Source organism: Camelus ferus, chromosome 4 (assembly GCF_009834535.1).
Source record: "Camelus ferus isolate YT-003-E chromosome 4, BCGSAC_Cfer_1.0, whole genome shotgun sequence".
Lineage (NCBI taxonomy): Eukaryota > Metazoa > Chordata > Mammalia > Artiodactyla > Camelidae > Camelus > Camelus ferus.
The window spans coordinates 8953329-8969204 of NC_045699.1; the positions used below are offsets into that span (position 1 = coordinate 8953329).

The 15876-nt window shown below is 39.3% G+C and overlaps 1 long non-coding RNA gene across 1 annotated transcript; it reads left to right on the forward strand.

Annotated features, from left to right (window-relative positions):
• Nucleotides 1-6611: 6611 nt before the first annotated feature.
• LOC116663046 lies at nt 6612-15395 on the forward strand. Its single transcript, XR_004319068.1, has 3 exons — nt 6612-6701; nt 7237-7263; nt 12473-15395. It is a non-coding gene; the product is annotated as an uncharacterized LOC116663046 (long non-coding RNA).
• The last annotated feature ends 481 nt before the right edge of the window (nt 15396-15876 follow it).

Sequence of the window (15876 nt, forward strand, 5' to 3'; positions counted from 1 at the left end):
GGAAGTCAGAATGATGGACTAGTAAAGGAATATAAAATGCAATGCTCGTGAACACTGAACTAGGGTAAGTATACCATCACAGAGCTGACATTAGAAAATATGCTTTAGTTCATAGCAGCACTATTTACAATAGCCAACATGTGGAAGCAACCCAAGTGTCCATCAACAGATGACTGGATAAAGTAGATGTGATATATATATAAAATGGATTATGATTCAGCCATAAGAAAGAATGAAATAATGCCATTTGCAGCAACATGGATGGACCTGGAGATTATCATATTAAGTGAAGTAAGACAGTCAGAGAAAGACAAGCATCATGATATCACTTATATGTGAAATCTAAAAACAAAAAAGAAAGATACAAAGGAACTTATTTACAAAACAGAAACAGACTCACTGACATAGAAAACAAAGTTATGGTTACTGAAGGAAGTGGAGGGAGGGATAAAGACGGAATTTGGGATTAACAGATACACACTACTATATATAAAATAGATAAATAAGGACCTACTGTATAGCACAGGGAACTATATTCAATATGTTGTAATAACCTATCATGGAAAAGAATCTGAAAAAGGTTAGATAAATATGTATAACTGAATCACTTTGCTGTACACCTGAAACACTGTGAATCAACTATAATTCAATAAAAAATTAAAATTAAAATAAAGAAAATATGCTTTATATGAAAACTGGTGTGTCTGAAGTCTATATAAACAGTTTATCCTATCAAACAGATTAAACATTCTCTTATGAAATCCTGTTTATTAATTTGGGCCACCAGACATCTTTCCAACCCATTTTATATTAATTAACTCATGTTTCAGGGGGGTGGGAAGGGATAGACTGGGAGTTTAAAATCTGTAGAAACTGACAGGCATATGTAGAATAGATAAACAAGATTATACTGTATAGCACAGGGAAATATGTACAAGATCTTGTGGTGGCTCACAGCAAAAAAAAAAATGTGATAATGAATATATGTATGTTCATGTATAACTGAAAAATTGTGCTCTACACTGGAATTTGACACAACATTGTAAAATGACTATAACTCAATTTAAAAATGTTAAAAAAAAAATCTCATGTTTCAAATCTGAAAATGCACATGGTTTTATTTTTAACTTTTTGATATGGCAGGAAACTTCATATTTCCTAAAGGCAGCATTTGCTAGTTGGGGGGATATTTTCTCCATGAAAGTTAAGGATATACTGTGATCATGTAACTTCCCAAGAGCCAAGGTGCAGAGGCTCACCCAGCTGTTTTCCTAAAGGTTACGCAGGACGAGGGCTTTCTTATTAGACACTGCCTCAGACAGGACGCACTTTCCCCAGACGACTCACAGTTTAATTCATAAGAGAGTATACACTGGGTTCCCAGGAGTTCGGGTGCATGGAATGAGGGCACGTCCTCAGCAGTGGCAGCACTGTCCTCACACAGGGGTTCACGCCAGCACTCAGGGGGAGGGCAGGAGATGCCGTGGAGGGAAGGAGCACCGGGACCTCAGACGCCTCAGGGCGCAGGCCTCCTGAAATGGCAGAACAAGTCCAGACCTGCCGGGCTGTGACTCAATTACAGGGCCCCAAAGCTGGCAGGAAACTGGCAGGTCACTAATCTGCCCCCTGCCCCTCTCGGAAGCCCAGTAAGGGCCAGAGAGCTGCGGAAAGGCAGTCAGGTGTCTTGGCCCCAAGTTGGCTGTCTGTCTCTTACACCCCCTGCTTATCAGACTTTAACCTGCATCTGAATCACCTGGGGTGCTTGTTAAACACTAACTCTGATTCATCGGGTCTGGAGTAGAGTCCAGAATTTTGCATTTCTAATGAGCTTCCCTGTGATGCCAATGTTGTCAGCGGAGAACTATTCCGAGCAGCATGTTCTCACATCTCTGTTCTCAACTTCCGTCAGTTACAGAAAAGTCCAGAAAACAGTCCCTCTTGCACTGCCTCGAAACTAATTAAAGAGAGTCCTTTTCTTAACCTCTTCTTCACTAAACCTACCTCAGACAATGAAGTCTCAGCTTTAGCCTTCTCCACTGAAGACCTGCCCACATTACCGCCCCGCCCTTAGCGGGAACAGAAAAGGAAACCGTGAGACCAATGATCCCATACTCTCCATCAAGTGAGTTTCAGGTAAAGCAGTGGTTCTCAAAATGTGGTCCTCTCACCAAAGCATCAGCATGTCACATGGGATCTTGTTAGAAGTGCCAATTCAAAACTTCTAGGAGTGAGCTCAGCAATCTGAGGGTTTTTTTTTTAAATTAAAGCATAGGTGATGTACAATACATATAAGTTAACAGGTGTACAATATAGTGAGTCACAATTTTTAACTCTGCTTAGAGTTATTATAAAATATTGGCTCTATTCCCCACATTATACAATATATTCTTGTAGTTTATTTTATATACAATACTTTGTACCTTTTAATCCCCTACCTCTATGCTGTCCCTGCCCCACTTTCCTCTCCCCATTGGTAATTACTAGTTTGTTCTCTGTATCTGTGAGTCTGTTTCATTTTTGTCATATGCACTAGTTTGTTGTATTTTTAAATTCCATATATAAGTAATATACAGTATTTGTCTTTGTCTAACTTATTTCACCTAGCTTAATACCCTCCAAGTCCATCTATGGTGCTGCAAAAATTCATTACTTTTTATGGCTGAGTAGTACTCCATGGTATACATATACCACATCTTCTTTATACATTCATCTGTTGATGGACACTCAAGTTACTTCCACATCTTGGCAATTGTAAATAAGGGTGCTATGAACACTGTGGTGCGTGTATCATTTCAAATTAATGTTTTTGGGTTTTTTTGGATATATACCCAGTAGTGACAAGCAATCTGAGTTTTAACAAGCCCTCCAGGCAATCCTGAAGCAGGCTTAAGTTTGAGAATCACTGAGATAAGTCTCACAGCCAAGAGCAGCCTATCAGTCCTTGCAGTTTTGTGTCCAAAAGTAAAAAAAAAAAAAAAAAAAAAAAAAATGCCCATAACACAGTCATTCCCCAGTCCCAGGACATAGCTTACTTAAAGCAACAGATGATATGTCATCATATCCTAAATCAGTTAATTTAGAGTGCATTAGTACATGACTGTGGGACTTGCACATGGCATCTCAGAGATCCCCAAAGAATCATCAAGAATCCTGCCCTGCAGAAAGGCTCACCGCAGTGCCCCAGAACCACCACACTGTCAGTTCACTCTCTGCCTCACACCCTGAAGGGAGTGGTCTATCTACCTGGCTCTTTCAACCAGGTAAAAGGACATCTTGTCATGTTCATCTTGTGTGTGTGTGTGTGTGTGTGTGTGAACTCCTCTACTACATCTTTGAATGCAGACCATCTCAACCAGTGCCCTGTCAAAAAGCCTGGGACACCATGTTAGGCTGAGGCAACAGATCTGTGCCCCAATGCAGTAATACTATGGAAATAAATACAATTCACAGCTTCTACCGTCCTGTGTACTTCCCTCATTTCCTTTGAGAGAAACAATAAGAAAGCCTCACTGAAATATTTGCTGTAATTGTTAAGCTTTATAAAGCCAGCCCTAATAGGATAACATTTGCTTTTTTATCTTCCATATGATGTTGTGATTCATCTGTATGCAATTCTGCCTTGTTTGTAACACTGTTTCCATGGCAACATTTTTCCTTTCAAGGACCAAGGAAATTGTGGAAGAACACTTATAAACAGCGTGCTCCTATAGGTAAATATTTCATTACAATCCACACAAACACTTCATTCATTGTACCCAGTCTCTCTTCTCTCCATAAACCAAGCTCCATTAAGGTCCAATTTTTGAATTCTTTCCTCCCAAGGACACATGAAAACCGTCCTCTACCATAAGAGATACAAATCAAAGCAGATTTGGATTGGAATGTTTTAAAATAATTTTCCTTTTACCAAGAATCTTCTGTAGGGCTATGATGTAATAAAAGTTTTAAAAATCGAACAAGAAGTTAATAGCCAAAGTCTTCTCCATTCCAAATATCAGAAATTCCTGCCTTCAGTCTCCATGCAAATAGTACAGCTCTTAGACACCACAGCTGTACTTTGAGTCTATTTCACAGCAGTTTATATCTGATAAAGTTAATTCGCATTTAGGGACCTACAAAATGGAGGCGGCCCAGCCAACATCACAAATCTAAACCTACGTCAGTCTGCATGTACGGGAAACACTGTGAAGGAGACCTAACACACACTGGTCACAATCCTCCAACCCACTAGCTCACCTTATCCTAAAGACTAGGACATGCTCACCTCCTAAGGAGATCCCAGCTTCCTAGACAATCATGCCCCATTTCCCGCTGCCTCTTCTAACACTGTATAAAACTCACTCTTGCCTCAGGAAGGGTGCTCCACTGTTTGTGAGGCACTGAACTTCCCCCAACAATTGTTTCCCCTTAAATGAAGGACATCAAACTCATTACAAAATTATTTTAGCTTTTATCATTTGATATACCTTTATCGGGCATTTATGTCCTTGTCTAACACCCTCGGTAGCTCCAAGTCCCTAGTGGACAGGATGTCTGTGTCATCTATCATCACCTCTCCTGCATCAATGAGTACAATGGTTCCTGAGTGCCCAGCCATGGGCAGATGCGTTGCAATTACCCTGAAGCTTTCAAAAGTACAGAGTTCTGGGGACTGTGTGTGGGGATTCTGATCCTGCATAGATCTGTAAAATGGTGGTAATAATAGTTTTAACTCAGAGGACCTTTGTGATAATTGCATGAGATCAAAAATACACATGAAGCCTATAGCCCAGGGCAGTCCCTTACAGGTAATTAATAACTGAGAGCTATATTTACTAGTAATAAAATATTATTGGTAATATTATGGAGGACTAGAATAGAGTCAGAATGAAGTCTGATGAATAGTTCCTGCTTGACATAAAGAACTCCTTGGAATGCACACCCTAAAACAGGACACTTCTAAAAGTTAAAGAGCTGCTATTAATAATTTTACCAGGACAACAGGCGTAAACCAGAAGTTTCCTGGTAAAAAGGACACACAGTGTTCTTACCAGTGAGCCTTCTGTACACTTAGTAAAACACACCTGATTAGTTTTCCACTGACAGAGCTGCCTGTTTGATTAGGTTAACATCTGATTGCATCATCCTTTGGCTATGTTGCTGCAAACCTGATTTCCCAACCTGGGCTTTTATACTCTGAAAAATGTATAGACTGTTACCAATATAAATGGTTGAGACAAAGCTGAATTAACTGCCTGCTGAGGTAAGGGAGAACACCAGCCGGCACTACTTTGCGTCTAGGGCAGGGGATGGCAAAGTTGGAATTTACCGAAAATCAGAAGTTTAAAGTTTGGGGCAGCAGGGCTGGGGGGGCTTGATTAACACTGAGTGAGAATCAAGATGCAACAGTCCAGCATTGGTGGGAACAGCAAGGTGAGCATTTTGAAGCAAGGAGTCAAAGAATCTTAGGGTGCTCTTCGTTAAAGAGTTGATGGGTCTTTCAGGAAGTTCCTGTAATGAACAAACAACTCGTTTGCCTGAGCTAGTCTCTTGGAAGAGAAAAATCATGCCAAATGAGAACAGTGGAAGGCAAAGTCATGTTAATGGAGACTGTAAACTGTATGGGGGGTAGTTAGTTTCAGCCCTCAGTGTCCAGTTTTCTAGAAACCAATTTGCAACAGGTATAAATAGTCTTTAAAAATTCTCATCTTCTATTTTGTAATTCTAATCCCAAGGAGCTAAGGAAATAATCTGAAACTCATACAAAGATTTATGTAATAAAGATGCTCATTATGAACTAAAATTATTTAATAGTTCCAATAGCACAGATTGGAAATAACCCAAATGTCCAAAGGTAGGTAATTAATGTGGTATATAGAATTTCATGAAGCCATCAAAAGTTTATGAGAAAAATGTAGTAACAGTGGAATATGCATGCACTACATTTACTAAGAGGAAAGAAGCAGATTATAGAATAAAACAAACACGGGGAAAAAAAACTGGAAGAAAATATACCAGACATAGCAAATACACCAAAATGATACTTCTGATGGTTAGTTTATAGACAGTTTCAATGCTCTTATCAGTATTTTATATATCTATTTACATGTACAGTCTTTGTTAAAATATATTTTTAAGAGACTATATACTTTTAACAGAATGTATTGCTTTTATAATCAGAATTTTTTTGCACAAGCAATAATATTATGACAGAAAAAGTAGGAAAGTACAGGCAGGCACAAAAGACAAAAATGTGAATTACGATTATCTGTAATCCTACCTGTTAGAGGTAACTTATTTAACCTTGTGATGTATATTTTTCCACATTTTTTTCTGTGTGAGAAAGCAAAGTAGCATTTCCCTACTGCTGTTATGAGTTGCGGGAGGAGCGGGTAGGAAGCACTTTGACCTCCAAAACAAGTAAAAATACAGAATCACTATCTAGCAATAGTCCCCTAAACAGATGAACTTTGTATCCCTTTCCTGTGTGCTGCCGTAGGGGAGAAAAAAGTTTTTCTCAACCCCTTTGAGTCTTTGGCTGGGTCTAAAGATTAAACTGACAAAGACAGATTAACAGGAAAAAAGCATACAAGTTTTCCGTGACATAAGAGCCTTCATAAGGAAATAAGACCTGTAGAGACAGTTAGACCTGAGTATTTTTATGCTAGGTTTGCTGAAAAATGGACGGTCATGGAGGAATATGATAGGTTTGAGAGTATGAGGTAAGTCTAGCCAGGGGTAATTTAGCAAGGACTGTTGGTTAGGATTCTTCTCGCATCCCTTTGTCTTCCAAGATAAGGACGCTCCTTTCCCCCAGGTATAGGGAAGGCACCTCTCACAGAAGGATTTTATGACCTGTTTCAGGGGAGAAGGGTAGGGAGGAAAGACCAGAATGACTTTCCTACTTCTGCTGTTTTCTCAAACTCCTTTCAGCTTGAAATACTCACTGTGTCATATTTTGGGATAGTGTGTCCTGAACTCCATCACCACTGATGTCTAACAAAAATAGCTTTATCCCTGCCTTTTGCCATGCTGACATCTACAAATATACGATACCCCTCGCTGATATGATAACTGGGTGAGGAAACAATTTTCCCACCATGATTAGGCTGTCTGCAACCTTGGTAACCTTGTGGGCATTTTCTTTGAATATCCGTCCTATTTTTTTTATTCGGCAGGCCAATTCTAAAGTCCAAACTCCTTTGCAAAAAGTTTGCAAATAAAACTTACCTTTCTTTGTTGTTTTTTTTTCTCTAGTTTTCCTTTCATGTACACCAAATAAATGTAAGTATTTTTTTAAAAGAGCTATAACATAATCATTTTTGTTCAATTAACAATATGCCATGAATATATTTATATGTCTAGAAATAGAAAATGAAAGTGCCTTTTTAATGACCGTACAGAATTCTAGTATTTGAGTATATCATCATTTATATAACCAGTGCCTTACTAATGGATTTTTATGTTTTGTGTTGTTGACATTACAATAAAAGCTGAAATAAACTTACACATACATTTTTGTGTCCTAATCTAGGATAAATTCCTTGAATCAGACTTCTAACTATAAGGATACATGTATTTTAAGGTTTTTAATATATATTGCCAAGTGTTCTTCAGAAAGATTGTATCCTTACAATTCTACCACCAATGAGTGAACATTTACCCAACATCCTCCCCAACACTAGACATTAGTGCTTATTTTATTACTGACCAAAAAGATACGCTAAAATGGTATTTCCCTTAAATTTGTACTTATTTATTAGAATGTTAACTAGTCATCTCTTGACTAGCCATTTGTATTATTTTATGTTGTGAATCGGATGTTTATAATTTTTTCCCATTTTTCCTATTGAGAATTTATTCTCATTCTCATTTATTTGTAAGTTATTTATATTTTAAGGATACTGATTACCTGTTACCTGTCCTCTGCCTTCCAATCTCTTTACCCGTGGTTCAAAGTCCCTTCTCACTCCTAATGAGGCCTATTTTCTACCTCATCCCTATTACCCAGCGTCTTTCCTCTCACCAAGATTTATGTTTTCGCTCCGAATCAGAGACTGAACTAAAGAGTTGGCCAGCTAAAGCCAAAGGTAAAGAGACACTGCAGTAAGTTCAGAGACAGTTTACATGCTGTTCTGCATTTCCCAACTCCAACCCTATGTTTTTTCTTTAAAATTATTTAGACATGTGATTTTTAAATTTAAAGTTATTTTGATGGCACAGAGTATCATAAGAGCTAAAACTTATTTATTAAAAAAAGAAGAACTTATGAATGAAAAGAGTAGAGGGAAGCAAACCAAAGCATTTGAAGATGTAACCAAATTCATCAGCTCCTAAAGTCCTCAGTGAACTATGCCCAGTCCTTGAGAAAGGTCCTTTCTAGAGCCATGGATTAAAGGACATATTTCTTAGCAAGGCAATTTTAAAATAATCTATTTATTGGGCACAACAAACAGGACTGAGGTTAAATTTACCAATCTCGGGATTAAATTTCTAATCTATAGAGGGTGGGTAAAAAGTACAGTAAAACAAAACCTATATGTTAACAGTAGATTCCTTCTCTGATAACAATGAAGTTTATAGGAGGTCAAAGTCAGCAACGCAGAGACGCACACTCAGTAAGTAACCAAATGTTTGTTGAAATTATGATTACAGAATAAATGCTCCTATTCCCTGATAAAAACATCAGTTTGGGTACCTTAGAATTTAAAAAGCACTCACACTTGCTGTCGCTGTAGATCTGCATAGTAACTTTTCACATAGTATCAGCACCACCTTTTAGAGCAGGAACAGCAGACCCTCAGAGGGCATGGGCTGGAGGGCAGAACCGGCACCCAAAGTGCCCCCATCTCTGGTCTCTGTCCACCGTACCATCTACCTCCTACCTCCTCAAAAATATGAGTGACAAAGGTGATAAATCATGTCACACATCCACGTGACAACTAATTTCCTGCCCAGCCTCTTCTGGCCTGTTGTGCTCACCTGTTCCCTGAATGTAAAATCTCCCTAGCACAGTGTTCCCTGTCAGCACAGCCCCTCAGCTCAACACCACACTCCAGAAAGGCCCTGTGGAAACTGAAAATAGTTGTTCATAACTGGTTTTACAGAAGGGTTATAAATAAACTCAACATATGGTATCATGAATTTAATAAACCTGATGTGGTTAAGAATTCACCTTGCTTAACTTCTAGTCTAGCACTGCCCGATAAAAATGCAAGGTGAGCCACGTGTATAATTTAAAATTTGCTAGTAACCACATTTAAAAAGATAAAAAGAATCAGGTGAAATTAATTTTAATAAAATATTTCACTTAACCCAGTATCTCAAAAATGTTATCACTTTAGCAGAGGGAGGGTATAGCTCAAGTGGCAGAGCATATGCTTAGCATGTACAAGGTCCTGGGTTCAATCCCCAGTACCTCCTCTAAAGATAAATAAGCCTAATTACCTCCCCCCTGCCAAAATAAAAAATCATACAATAATAAATAAATGAAATATTTTAAAATGTTATCACTTTAAAATATTAATATAAAAAGATATGAATGAGATATTATCTTACATAATTTTGTACAAACCCAGTGTGTATTTTGCACCCACAGCACATCTCAATTCAGACTAGCCACATTTAAGTGCTCCATAACCACCTGTGGCTCCCAGCTACTGTATTGGATAGCTCAGGTCTAGCCTCAAAATTAAGAATAACTTGGGTGTGACATACAATACCAAAACTCATTTCTCAGGTTTTAGAAGAAGCTGAGGAGAGGAAAGTCTATTTCCTGCTCTCTACAGTGCAATTTGCATTGGTGGCAGCATTCCAAATCCCTCCAATATCCAGAATGTGTGAAATGCGACGAAAGGATTCCCTGACCCATGTGTAGGAAACAGCAAAAGCTTAAAAAAAACACACATGCAACCTGTTTTCTGTGTTGAGGCAAAGTCTCTGACTGTGGTCAGGGAACCATTTATCAAGGGCTGCAAGCTAAACACATTTAGGAGCCAGGCAAGTCACATAAATTCATGGGAACCAGAATGTTATGTGTAAGACAATCAGGGAGTGTTGGCAATTGTGCCAAACTGGAAAGTGAATGCTTTGTCTAAACTTGCTCAAGTTGAAAACCTGCCTAAAAATCACGTGTGCCCAACAAAACCCATGTGTGAGCCAAATTTGGCCTGTTTGCAACACCTAACTCAGTGGACCTGAAAAAGGGAGCATCATAAAGGGAAGGCTTGTTTTGTTCCAGGTGGAGGATTCTGTCTCCCTGGTTACACTGCCAAAAACAGTATTTCTCCTCCCAACGATAGAGGCTTCTGTGATGTAAACATGTCTCTTACTTAGAGTTGCCTATGAGAAGTTCAGTCTTAGGGACTTTCAAGAAACAGGAAAGCTATTAGACACAAATTCTCCATAAGTAAGATTCACTGGTGTGAAATGGCATGATGTGTACGCACATCTTTGCTTGCTCTCCAGACGTGGGCTGGACTGTTATGAAGCCACTTTTAGAACATAAGCTTGACTTGGTCACCACTATGAAGTCAAGAGCAGCCTGAGTGCTGGAGGCCTGGTTCCTGTTGTTCTGTCCCTGCTGACCAGCCAGGCAGCACTCATTGTGTAGCTGTGCTGTTCAGGGTAATGCTTCTTTTGCCCACCTTCAACTTTGCTCTCACTAGAAGCACTCTTTTAAAGATAAGGAGTGTTTAACAACAACAACAACAAAATGTATAAACTCAGATGGATTAAAGACCTAAATCTAAGACCGGATACTCTAAAACTCCTAGAGGAAAACATAGGCAGGACACTCTTTGGCATAAATTGGAGCAGTATCTTTTTGGATCTGTCTCCTAGAGTAATGGAAACAAAGGCAAAAATAAACAAATGGGACCTAATTAAACTTAAAAGCTTTTCTACAGCAAAGGAAACCATAAACAAAACAAAAAAGACAACCTACAGAATGGGAGAAGATATTTGTAACCGATACAACCAACAAGGGATTAATTTCCAAAATATACAAACAGCTTATACAGCTCAATATCAAAAAAACAAACAACCCAATCAAAAAATGGGCAGAAGACCTAAATAGACATTTCTCTGAAGAAGACATCCAGATGGCCAAAAGGCACATGAAAAGATGCTCAATGTGGCAAATTATTAGAGAAATGTAAATTAAAACCACCATGAGTATCACCTCACACTGATCAGAATGGCCATCATCAAAAAATCTACGAATAAAAAATGCTGGAGAGGGTGTGGAGAAAAGGGAACCCTCCTACACTATTGGTGGGGAATGTAAATTGGTGCAGCCACATGGAGAAGAGTATGGAAGTTCCTTAAAAAACTAAAAACAGAGTTACCATATGATCCTACAATCCCACTCCTGGGCATATATCTGGGAAAGACAGAGCTCTAATTTAAAAAGATACATGCACCACAAGTTCATAGCAGCACTATTTATAAAAGCCAAGACATGGAAGCAACCTAAATGTCCATCAACAGATGACTGGATAAAGAAGTTGTGACACATATCCACAATAGAATATGACTCAATCGTAAAAAAAAAAAAAAAAAGAAAGAAAGAAAAAAAGAAAGAAAGAATGCCATTTGCAGCAACATGGATGGACCTAGAGATTATTCTACCAAGTGAAGTCAGTCAGACAAAGAAAGACAAATATCATATGATATCACTTATATGTGGAACCTGGAAAAAAAGTGATACAGATTCTATTTACAAACCAAAAACAGTCTCTCAGACATATAAAACAAACTATGGTTACCAAAGGGAAAAGGGCAGGGGAGGAATAAATTAGGAGTTTGGGATTAACAGATACACATTATTCTATATATAAAATAGATTAACAACAAGGACCTACTGTAGAGCACAGGGAACTATATTCAATTTGTTGTAATAACCTATAATGGAAAAGAATCTGAAAAGAGAACATAACTATACGTATATGTACAACTGAATTGCTTTGCTGTACACTTGAAACTAACATTGTAATGAAAAATAAAATTAAAAAAACAAAAAATGTTTTTATTTCTGAAAAATCTTAGAATATGTGATAAGGTATGCATTGCAACAGTTATATTTGCATCTAAGAAGGATTACATAGCAGGTAATCAAACTCATTTCTCCCAAGAGCACAAATGTGTGATAGAAGTATCCTCAATAAGAGAAAGTGATTCTCTTTCAAAAACTCACAGCACCCTTTTCTGCTTGTTCATGAGATCACTTCTTTTGATGGAGTGACTTTCTTCTGGATGTTATCTTCATAGCAAAAGGAATACCCTCCTAATTCTCTGAAACTAGGAAGAGATAGTTTGGACGCCATCAAGCTCGTTCTTTCTAGGGAGTGCTTGCGATGACATAACAAAATATCACAGACTGGGTGGCTTAAACAACAGAAGTTAATTATCTCATACCTCTGGACGCTAGACGTCTAAGGTCAAGGTGCTGGCAATGTCAGATTATTCTAAGGCCTCTCTTCTTCACTTGCAGATGAACACCTTCTTGATGCCTCTTCCCACAATGTGTCCTCCTGTGTATGTGCACCCCTGGTGTCTCTCCTTCAACTTATAAGGACACTAAATCAGGGGGAGGGTATAGCTCAGTGGTAGAGCACATGCTTAGCATGCACGAGGTCCTGGGTTCAATCCCCAGTACCTCCTCTAAAAATAAATACCTAATTACCCCCCCCACCAAAATAAAATAATTAAATAATACAATAATAAATAAATAAAATATTTTTAAAAATATAAGGACACTAGTCATATTTGATTAAAGTCCACCCTAATAGCCTCATTTTAACTTTGTCACCCCTTTACAAGCCCTATCTCCAAACACTGTTACTTTCTGAGGTACTGGGGGTTACTTTCTGAGGTACTCAACACACTTCAGTCCATAACTGGAAGTAACATTTCTTGATAATAAAAATAGCTAACATTCACTGAGCAATTCTTATATGCTATCAACCATAATAAGCACTTTAAACATTTTAACTCATTTCATCCTCATAACAACCCGATGAGCTAGATACTTTTATAATCCCCATTCTGCAGATACAAAGACTGGGGCAGAGAGAGCGTAAGTAACTTGCCCAAGGTCTCACAGCTAGAAAGTGGCAGAGCAAGGATATGAATCCAGATGTCTTGGCTACAAAACCCAAGACACTTTATAGCATATAGACCGAAATGTTTTTTCAGCAGAAAACCTGCTATCCCAAATTGGTTAACTATGGTTCAATATTCTGTCTGTTATGGACTGAATTGTGCTCCCTAAAATTCATATATTGAATCCCTCACCCGTATTGTGACTATATTTGGAGAAAGGGCCTTTAAAGAGATGATCATGGTTAAAGGCAGTCATAAGAATGGGACCCTAATCCAGTAGGATTATTGTGTTTACAAGAAGAAGCAGTGACACCAGGGGTGCATGTGCACAGAGAAAGGCCATGTGAAGAAAGCAAAAACACACCCATCTGCAAGCCAAGGAGAAACCAAACCTGCCGACACCACGAACTTGGACTTCCAGCCTCCAGAACTGTGAGAAAATTAATTACTATGGTTTACTCTAAAACTTCAAATGCTTGTGGATGTGCACACCCTGTGGAATTGAACTGAGAGTATGTGTGTGTTTTAAACAACAGGTCTCACAATTACTAAAAAACAGAAGACAAATGTCTGAAAAACAAAAAACAGATGCAAAGTTGCACGATCTGCTGTCAGATAAAAATGCAATACACATTGTCATCTATAAACTTCTAATATCTTGGATTTGGGGGTCATATTTTTCAAGAGGATCTGGTATTTTTGTTTAAACAGTCTGGTAACCTGATACCCATTAAAAGAATACATAAACCAGAGAAAAACTCAGTAGAGACCATGTCAAAAGATGCAACCTTAAATGAGAGAGCATTCATTCAATGCATTTATTCAGTGGCATCTGTTAGCAGCCTGGTATTTGCCTCTGTGCCAGGTACTGGCTAGCCTGAGTGGAATAAATCATGGGGAATAGAGAAAAAACAAACAGAAAAGAAAGAAAGTGAGCTCTTAAGATAGCAGGGTGAGGGCAGCAAGTCCTAGGAGTAATAGAAGTAGCTTGACATTGAGGTACTTGGAAAGGAAGTCCTTGCAAACCGTTTAACAGCACAAATTAACAGAGAGAGAGCAGACAGCTGGGCCTGCAGGACACAGAGGACGGCATGAAATATTTAGGAAGAAACTCAATCCAGACAAAAAGAGAAAAATGGGCTGGGACACACCTAACCCTCTAGGCTTGAAAACTTTACCAATTTAGGAGCGAAAAAGGATTTGCACACTTACTTTGGTGTTCACATTTGACTTAATCACCTAGAGAGCTCTGTAGTGAGTTCTATAGGTTTCTTCCAGTTGCTCTGTAAATTTCTATTGCATTTTGAGCAAAGCAATAATTTGCTTTTATTTAAGATCTTCTTGTGGCCCCAAGGAAGAGTGTACTGCTTATTACAGAAATTCTGGCATGTCTTAACCAAGTTTCACACCTCCACTGCGAGTGTGCATAAAGGGCTGGCAATTGACTGGGTGGTATTAGGTGTGCGTGCAATGAAAGCACAAACTGTAAGTGGGAGCACATGGGTTGTGTCCTGTGGACAGAAACAATAATGTTTTGAGTGGTGCTGACAAGTCATGAGTCACTGAGTGCACCCGGGAAGATAATAACTTTCTGGAGGCAAGAAATCACTTGAGGGGGGGAAACTGCTTCTGCCTTTGCCTTTGCTGATTAGCTCGCTAGAAAGGCAGGCACATCGTCCAGCCCAGGGGTCAGGCAGCTGTGCGTGCCCCACTCTCCCTTTTGAGGAGACAGCAAATGACCCAGGGCTGGTTGACATCAGGGACTGGCCAAGAAAACAAGTTCCAGCGCCTCTGGGACCAGCCTTCTGTTGCTTCATTGCCCACAGCTCATATCTGGCATGACAGCACAGCCCTGAAGTAAGTTATGGCTCTGGAGAAGGCCCTGAAGTCGAAATAGTGGGGAAGGACTCAGAATGACCTGCAGGAAAAAAAAAATGGAACAAACAATGGGTACAGCAGGAGCCTGCTATCTCTGTCTCTAGGAGAACAGACTTATTACATTTGTAGAAAGACAAAAAGCTTACTTATTTAACCAACTCCCCTAATAACCAGCGTTTGTTTGGGTTTTATTTGGGGGGGAAACCTAACAAAAGATACATCATGTTCACGTCAGTAGCAGTCGTTCTGAAGTGGGCAGGGAAGCCAAGCGGAGCGTGAAAGAGCCTTTCCCCTCCGCAGCCCCTCCCGTTCCCACCCCCGTCCCCACCACTGAGAGTCACAGCTCTAAACCAGGAGTCTGACGGTAACAGTCATATACATTCAATCCCATGCAATTTACCAGAGGCTTGACAAAGGGGTTGTGTGGGCAAGGAGAGGCCTTCTGGGGATGTGAGAAAACCGCCTGGGCGCCCCTGAAAAAGGGAAGCTCAGCATCGGAAAGAGGCTCAGGAAAGTGGGAGGTTTTCTGAAGCTTGGAAAGTAGAAGGAACAAAGGCCTCAGTGCCACGAGACATCAGGAAGCCAACAGATGGAATTCGACTTGACTGACTAACACGACATGGCCAGAGTTAGCTAAGACCTGAGAGAATGCACCACTCCAAGTGGGGGACTCCCCACAGAACAACCAAGGTGTCTTCCATCAAGAACTGTTTCATCGTGATGTGCCTCTTCATTGGAGAATTTTTTAACAGTTAAAATTAATGGTTGAAAATAAAAACTTCTGCTCTGTGAAAAAGTCAAGAGAAGGGGGCAAGCTACAGTCTGGGAAAAAACATTTGCAAAAGACGCATCTGATAGAAGACTGCTACCCAGAATATACAAAAACCCCTGAAAACGCAACAATAAGAAAATAAA